Source organism: Pristis pectinata, chromosome 34 (assembly GCF_009764475.1).
Source record: "Pristis pectinata isolate sPriPec2 chromosome 34, sPriPec2.1.pri, whole genome shotgun sequence".
Classification (NCBI taxonomy): domain Eukaryota; kingdom Metazoa; phylum Chordata; class Chondrichthyes; order Rhinopristiformes; family Pristidae; genus Pristis; species Pristis pectinata.
The window spans coordinates 17,935,562-17,944,090 of NC_067438.1; the positions used below are offsets into that span (position 1 = coordinate 17,935,562).

General features: G+C 45.5%; 1 non-coding gene across 1 annotated transcript; it reads right to left on the reverse strand.

The window, feature by feature from the left end:
• Positions 1-544: 544 nt before the first annotated feature.
• trnat-agu (transfer RNA threonine (anticodon AGU)) lies at positions 545-618 on the reverse strand. The gene has a single exon. It is a non-coding gene; the product is annotated as a tRNA-Thr (tRNA).
• Positions 619-8,529: the final 7,911 nt, after the last annotated feature.

Consider the following 8,529-nt stretch of genomic DNA (forward strand, 5'->3'; position numbering starts at 1 on the left):
TCACAAATCACCGTGCCTGTGTCAATTATACAATTTCAGGTCTGAAGAACAGTCCTTAGTTGTTGTGGGAGAGTTGGGACAGGTAGAGATTGTGGCCCATATTTAATCAAAATAAATGGGTGTAAAACTATTCAATATCAATCCGCATTCCAGCTCATATATGCAGCGCTGCTTTTACCGTGTCTTGAAATACAGAGCGAACTGGTCGGCCGTCTGGTCCAAAAGACCGTTGTAACGCGGGATGGGTCGTTTGTCAACAGGAGCAGGGCAAGGGCACAAAGCAGGACACGGTCGCGTATGCAAATGATTGTCTCCCAAAACCAACAGCACTCCGAAACAACGCAAGGAAACGGTTAAACAAAGGCATTGGTTGAACTGCTTGTCCTGTTTCTTGCTCTGCAGACACCAACAGTCCTGTAAAGATTTGGAGGCTTTCTTTTATTCGTTCTGTTGCTTTTTGTTTTATGTTTGGAGGTACGTCAAAGGAGGTGCGGTGCTTGCATGGAGCCCGCCTTCATCACATTGTACTCACCTCATAAAGGAAAGGCTCCGATGGGAGTTGAACCCAGGATCTCCTGTTTACTGGACAGGCACTTTGACCAGTTAAGCCACAGAGCCCTCCGCCGACTTACAGCTGTAATAACGAGATGCACCTTGCATTAACTTCTCTTGTTCGTCTGTTGGCGAGGGAATTGCTTCAGAGTCTGCTCGTTTTTACTTTCAGATTCCCTGGTCGGTCTACTTCCAAACATTGTATCACCGTATCCAGTAACGGATTCTCCGCAGTGACAATTCCGCCTGATTTACTGAACGCTTCTTTCCCTCTTTTTGCACCACCCCAAACCCTTCACCTGCTACCTTCGCTCTTTATGTTTGATCTGACCACAGATTCAGAATTCCTCACAAGTGAAATAAAATAGACAAAGGAATCAATAGCCGGTGTTCTAAAACTCCCTCAGGTGGTACTGACATGGAAACTAATCGTTTTTGTCTATTTAACGAGGTGGGAAGAGAAGGTAACGGGATGCGACCGGCATGAAATCGGTTCCAGCGGAAGGGGGGGGGGGTGGTGGGGTGGTAGCTGATGGTTTGAAAGCGTTAACATTGGGGATTACATTTCCCTGGGACTGACGCTGCAAACCCTCTGGTTCTCAACCAGGTCTGCATATAATTCTGTCCGTTGCTTCCCCTCTGTGTGAGTAGTGAAAGACGGGCATGTGCATAACCTTAACAATGATACAATTTACATTCCTCAATGTTCTTAGGATGTGTAACAAAGTTGCAGAATTATACTTACTCTGCTTCAAATTTTGATTGTTTTTACTTCACTTATTTCTGTAATTAAAGCTTCCTCATTCGTGTGTGTTTTTGGTGCTGCTCAGTTTAAATATACTTCTGTTCACCGAAGTTTTCCGAACAGTTCCACAGACTCGGACACTGAGAGAAAATAGTCACCTCCTGTCCGTCATCGCGAACGATTCGATTATTTCAAACCATGACCTGGATTTCCAATATTATCCGCCGTCAGATGACGTCATCACCCACTCGAATTCGGATCTTGTTTATCTTTGGAACCAATTCGGACAAAATACCGACTCTGCTGGGACTCGAACCCATAACCTTTGAATTACTTGGTCACATGTTATTAGAAGTCCAACACGCTGTCCATTACGCTACAGAGACCACAGTCACCCCCTTTGGTGCATAAAGATAACGTTACTGAAGAGAACATCGCATTCTGTCAACCGCAGACTCTTTACTGGTCCCTTTCGTTCGTTCACTGAAGAAGCGACAAAACCAGTCCCACAGTTCACATCCTCTTGCCGCAACAGAATGCTCGACAACATTTTTGAAACGATTTTTCAAGGGAAGGCACCGTTCATTTTCTCATGGCGTGAGTGAGGTGACGCCTTCTTTGGGTACTGACTGTATTTTTTCTTACAGCTCCTTTCTTTCAACCTTGAACGCCCTAAAAATGTCTCAAAAGACACCCAGCTTGCTATTACTGTGGTGCAAAACTAATCAACTGGAGGAACTCAGCGAATCAAGCAAAATCTGTGGGGGCCGAAGGACTGTTGATATTTAGGGCCGCGACTCTGCATCAGGAATGAAAATGTCGTTGTGTGGATTAGCCGGTACATAAATTTGAGCGTGAGGTGCAAGACAAGAGCTGGTAGGTGATGGTTGTAATTCGGGGATGAGTGGGATGATGGGAAGATGGAGCCAGGTAGGGGGAGAGGTGAGTGTAGGTAGCGTCAATGGCTGGAAGGTGAGAAGTAAAAAAAAACAAATTGCTGTAAGTTCTGGAATCTAATAACTAAGGAAAGTCATCAGGGGAAGCAGATGCATGAGAGATGATGGGCAGGTGGGACCAGTGGGGAAGGGAATGCGAGGCCCAGTGGGTTAAGTGAGTGAGCGATGCACAGAGGGGATCGGGTGAAGAGGAAAGTAACTGGTTGTCGTGGGGCTGAGCAGGAGTTTGAAAGAACATTGACGTCATTGCACCGACATCCGTGTAACAAAACCAAGGACCAAGGAGTGCCCACCAACTTGTACCAAGGTCTGTACATAAAACACCAGAAAACTTTCTTCGTACAGCTGAGCGCAGTTACCGTTCCCAGCACCAGAGCTGTTATTTTCTCGGTCGAAAAGCGATATTTCAGCTTTTGGCAACGAGTGGCTACAAATCGATCATTGGTAAACACGACGGTTACCAGACGGAACAGTCAGTAACGGCATGAAGCAGGACGGCTATATTACACGCCGGGATGGACCACACAAAAGGCATGTGATGAGCAAACGGAATCTGCCTCAATATTAAATCAAAGAATTCGACCAGTAGATCCGCCGCTGCCATGGCCACCAGGTAGCGGGTGACACATCTGGAGGGACCGCACTTTCCCCAAGACAGGACCAAAATCATCACGAGGTGAGCTCTGAGGAAACCGAACTAGAAAGCAAAATAACGGGACGGCACAACATGGTGGGCCGAAGGGCCTGTTTTGTGCTGTATGGTTCTATGGTTCTATGTTATAATGAGTGCAGTGTCAGCATTCCTGGAATAAAGTTCTTGAAGAAACAAAGCTCCTCGTGATAAAATTAAATTATAGTGTTGACCAGCAACGTGGTAAAGAGGATTCCATGCTCGCCATGTCTATTCACATATAATATTACCTGTTTTCAAATCCAAAGCAAACCCAAAGGTTTATCCATCCATGGTTGTGTAATTGTAGATACTGTAGTTGAGGTATGAAGACTTGAACCGAACGGGATGGGATTTTTTTTTGGATTTATTGTGTCAATCACGCTCCCAAGGTTAGTCTGAACCAAGTAATGTTGATACCTGCTTTAAAGTAGGAGATTAGCACATGCATACTCTCAAGTTACCGTTGTTGACTTTCATTTTAAAGATGATCCCATTCATTTGGGTACGAACATAATTTCCGGAAACTGTTGGAGATTTTATTTCGCCTTTGTACGTTCAAGTTGGTCTTGCCCACCTTGGATGGCATAACTCTGGATGCCTGACTCAATTAAAATGGGATTACAATTGAAATTATACCAGCTATCCATGAATTGCAGAATGGCTGTATTAATAAAGTGACAGAAGATTCAATGTATTCCAATAACAACAAATACACCCAATTGCATGGTATTGGAGCTGGATTTGCAAGAGAACCATTTGTGATCTCTCCATAAAGCATTCCCCAGCTGTTCCGAGTCGCCCTGGCAACCTGTTCTCTTCCAAAATAAAAGAAAAATGAAAGCGATCCAGAAAACGATAAAAAAAAGACAAGTAAACACATCTGAAATGATAACTGCAATCCTGTGTTAACTGCACAGGACATCAACTGCTTCAGAACAGGAGACATTCGGTACATTGGTGCAATGCATGACTGGTACTGGATCAGGGTGACCATTGTCAACCATCCACTTCCCTTCTGAACTTATCCATGAGGTAGAAATCCCTGTTCCTGGCGACTTTCAGTGATACAGTGCACACACAAACACTCCAGTCTCATCTGAACAAAATGATTCAGCTCAAACATGCAGTCCACCCCAACAATGGCTGGTGTCCGTCAAATCATATGGCAGTGAGAAAAGAATGACGTGCCAGGTCATTTGCACCTGGACAACGGAAGTGTGAATATAACGATCAGAGCAAGGACCTGCGGAGTGTCAACAGCTCTACACCGAGAGTAGGTACTAGATGGATCGTACCTCCGCATTTTAGGACTAACTGGATAATACAGTTGCTCAGTTAAAGGTAATTTATCGCACAAACGGCCGATTTACTGACTTACTCAGAATCCCAAGAGCAGCCAGGACTGGGTAGTATATCTTCTGGGCATCACAAAAATTTTCAGTGATCTGGAAATCAAGGGGCATCTTCCAGATTTCGGGGAGACGATTACTGTCAATGTCGGAGGAAATTCTGTAGCGAACATGGATAAGATTCCCATATTAACAGAAAAGGGGAACCTCACTAGTGGGACATCTGGAACTCATTAAACAGATGTCTTTCACTGTCACTGAACAAACAAGTTGTAATTAATCCATTTGAACTGGGAATGTTCAGCACGCAATCTAATGTGTAATCAGTGAACAGCCCTCTAACATTAAAAATAATTAGGTCACCACGTGGTCGAGTAACAATGTTCACCCCAACATCTGCCTTCACCACCTATCATCTGGATCACATCAAATTGCCCAACACAGTTGGCACTCCGGTGGTATCTCTCTGCCAATTACACGAAATGTGTCACGACTCTAACACAAATTTGTGCTCAAAACACGTCTTTCTCAGTCCACTGAAATTTCGCCTTACGTTGGAGACGATATCGGTGTTTCAAATGGGCCAACGAAAGCAAGAAGCTTTTATTTCGTTCTCATTCAATCTTTCCACTCCTTCTTCGATATTCACATGGAAAACACTTTCGCTTGACATGGACAATGAGAAGTATTTCTTCCTTCATGTTTCACTGCTTAAAATATCATTGCTGAAGTGTACATAAAGGGTTCGGCACCACCTCACCGCCTGACGAGATTATGACAGCTTCAACCTCTAAACCTGAGTTGTCCATCGTAGAAACACTTGTTCTGTCGTCAGTGATACGCAGAGTGACGCAAAGTGTCACCGACCTTGTCCTCAGTCAGTGGGTAACCTTCGGGAACAGGGAATGGATGGGGTGAACGACCAACCGTGAATATGAATGCAGTGCTGGGGCCAGAGGGCCGAATGGTTTCCTGGCTCACGTCTTCTTATATTGTCTCTGTTCTCCGTTGTTCACCTCAAATGACTTGAGACCGTCTACGCCGTTTTTGGATTCAGGTCCGCAGTTTACATGTGACCATTTCAGAAGAAATTGCCAGCTTTACCAGTGACCCCCGCATCAAAGTTTTATGCCAGTATGTTGTTTCTGGAGGCACGTGTGTTGCAAGAATATCCAAGTAGGCGATGGAACCAATGAGCACCTCCGACGGTCCGACGGAGCACAATCTGTAATGCAGGCGCCATGTGAATAAGTTGGCCAGGTGAGTATGACCTCCGATATTAAGTGAGCAAAACTCGTGTGAATGAGGTGGAGATTTGAAATTAAAAGCCACAGTTGTTACAGGGCAAGGATCACCCAAGTCGAGCAACACTCGCAAGGAAGCGATCAGAACAACGAGCTAACTGTTTTGGGGCACCTTCAATATCTCATAGTCCAGTCTCCAGCGGCAGAGAATTCCAGAGATTCACCAAGTTCTCATTTATTGCAATTTTCAAACACTGTATGTCTCGTGTGGTGGAAGTGTAGCGGTGGGCGATTTTGAACGAGGATTCCAAAGGAGGAATGAGGGAATGTGGAGAGAAATAACGAGCTAATTATCGAATCCCGGCCACATGCACTGTGTTCTTTCTCAGAGTGTTGGGAACCCGGACGCTGAGTACATCATCGTCATAACAATAGTGACATAAACAAGGGGAACCAGTGGTGCTTCTGATGACCCAGGGAGAAGGGAAGGTGATGTCTGCCTCAAGTGGACCGCTTCACTTACATTTCGTTTCGACCCCGAAACAGCTCATTCCAGGCACATCACCGAGCCAGCATGATCTCCTTGTATCTGTTAGTAGGAATGGACAAGACAAAACACATGAACCTTCCAACTTCTGAGCCGCGATGAAAACTCCGCTCCATCTGCTAATTCTCTTGTTACCTTCGCGGAAACATTCTATGTGACGGAACACTTAAAACCGGCTTTTCTCCTGTTTGCTTCAAAAAAAGGGGCCCTATCTCTTCTCACTTTCTCACAAACCCCGGACCTGGCATCGTTCATGATGCTTTTTCCTCGGTTCCTGAAAACGATGGACTGGGTGGCCCAATGGATAACGTGCCTGTCTTCGGTGTTTCACGTTACGGCATCACGTGTTTACAGGTTTGAGTCCTCTCACGGTCATTTTACCAACCTCGACTGTGTGCATGCAGCCTTTCTCTCGTCACATGTGCAGCAAGAGTTTTAGGCAGTTTTTTTGTAAATCCTCATGTGACGGCCGAGTGTCACGTGCGTCTCAGCAGCTGGAGCACAAAACAAATCAACAATATTTCCGCCCAGATTGAACTTGTGTGTGATACGAACGTAATAACCACTATACCACAGAAACAACGGGGAGCGTCCAACACTTCATCTACTTTGCATGCTGCTGAGCACTGACAGAGCCTGTTGTATTCCCGTGAATTACAGCCCATTCTGCCGCAAGCAACAAACACAAAGTCTGGCCCGTCATTGCTCTCCTTTTTCGGACGGGGAATGTGCTCTGTGCTGTATAAATAACGTAGGGAAATAGAACATTTCTGTCACTCTGGCTTCCATCGGTCCCTTCAGGATCACCCTCCACACCTCGCGGGTAACTCACCGGAGTCTCTGAGCTTTCTCTCCACGGATTCGAGCGTCACCAATGTCCGAGTATCTCTTCACTTCCCCTCACCTCGGCAACGAAGATCATTGAAGGACGTTACTGAGTCATGTGGCGGATAAATTTGTGGACGACGAGGATGGTAATCGGAGGGGCGACGCGTGAATTGTTCGGGCTTTCTTGGTAGTTGTCGAATCATGGGACGTGGAAATAGAACTTCGGCCCATCGAGTCCGCACTGGCCATCAGATGAACAATCACACAGACCTTCATTGATCCCATTTTATTTTCTACATTCCAGTCAATGCCTACCAGACGCAAACACTCATCTGCAAACCAGGGGCATTATATAGTGGATAATTATACTGCCTGAGGCAAAAGGAACATGTTATACAAATTGTAGCGACACATTTTGTAACGCGAGGCAGATTAGAAACGGAATCTTATTGCAAAGCTCAGCATGTCAGTGGAATGGTTGGAGAGGTTCTCTCTTTAAAGGGGACATGGAGTAGCAGGCCAGAAAACTGATCATATAGAACACGTGAGAAGTGAATTAGAAGTGTGAATAGTGTTGGAATCGTCCCCACTACATGTTTCCATCTTTCAATGTGGAAACTAGGATGTAATTTCTGAAATGTGACGTGGAACATAAATTCCCCAAGCAGCTTTGCGATGGAATGCTGACCATTTTGTTTTCACTTTACGCTGACTGGATCAGTGCACCGCTTTATCACTGTTTATTTCTCATTCTGAAAGCCGATGAAAGCCACCACTGGTCTGCTGAAAATTGACGGCAATTTCTCTTTTCACATTTCCCTTTAAAGACGGAACATTTGAAGAACGACACAGAGAAGGCGTTTGAGAAAGAAGAAGCATGAAAAGGTACGAAGGGGAGAATTCAAAGGGGAAAAGCCTCCGTTCAAACAGAGCTAGAAGCAGCAAAGTGGGGAGATTTTATAACAATATCTCTTCCAAATTTGAAAGAGGGTTGAGTGTTGATTGTTGTGTGAAAAGGTTCCTTTGGATTTTAAAGATGGAGGACTCTGGGCACAGGCTTTGGATTTTAAAAGCTGTTTACTCACAAAGGCAAACGCTGGGACAGCATGAATGGGAACAGATGCACATTCACACACACGCGCAGGAGACCGCGAACGTGAGGGGCAATCGCAACGAGGATGAGATACACACACACGCATCCGCACACACAAACACACAATAAACGAGGTTCAGCTTCTCAAGGGATGACCACTTCAATGCCTGAATCCCTTGACCCAAACAAGCATTGGCCCTAACACTACCTGGAATCAATTCGAGACGCTCCCAAACCACATGGTTATGCACACACTTACGAGTGGTCTCTGCAGCGTCATCCACTGCACCTGGGGCATTCGAAAGAAGAAGGAACAGGTGAGTGCAACCCTCTTTATAGTGCTGGGAGGCTGGGTAGAGATCGGCCAGGTAATTTAGACAGGCCAATAACTTGGTCAAGAACAAAGGTTCCTGCCAAGGCCAATGTTCAAGCAGGTTCAGGAACAAAGGCGCTCTCCAAGACCACTCCCTCTGCCCACACCTGATGGGTAGGGTGGAGCCAAACATTGATTGACAGTGGTGTCACATCCGATCCGATAAACA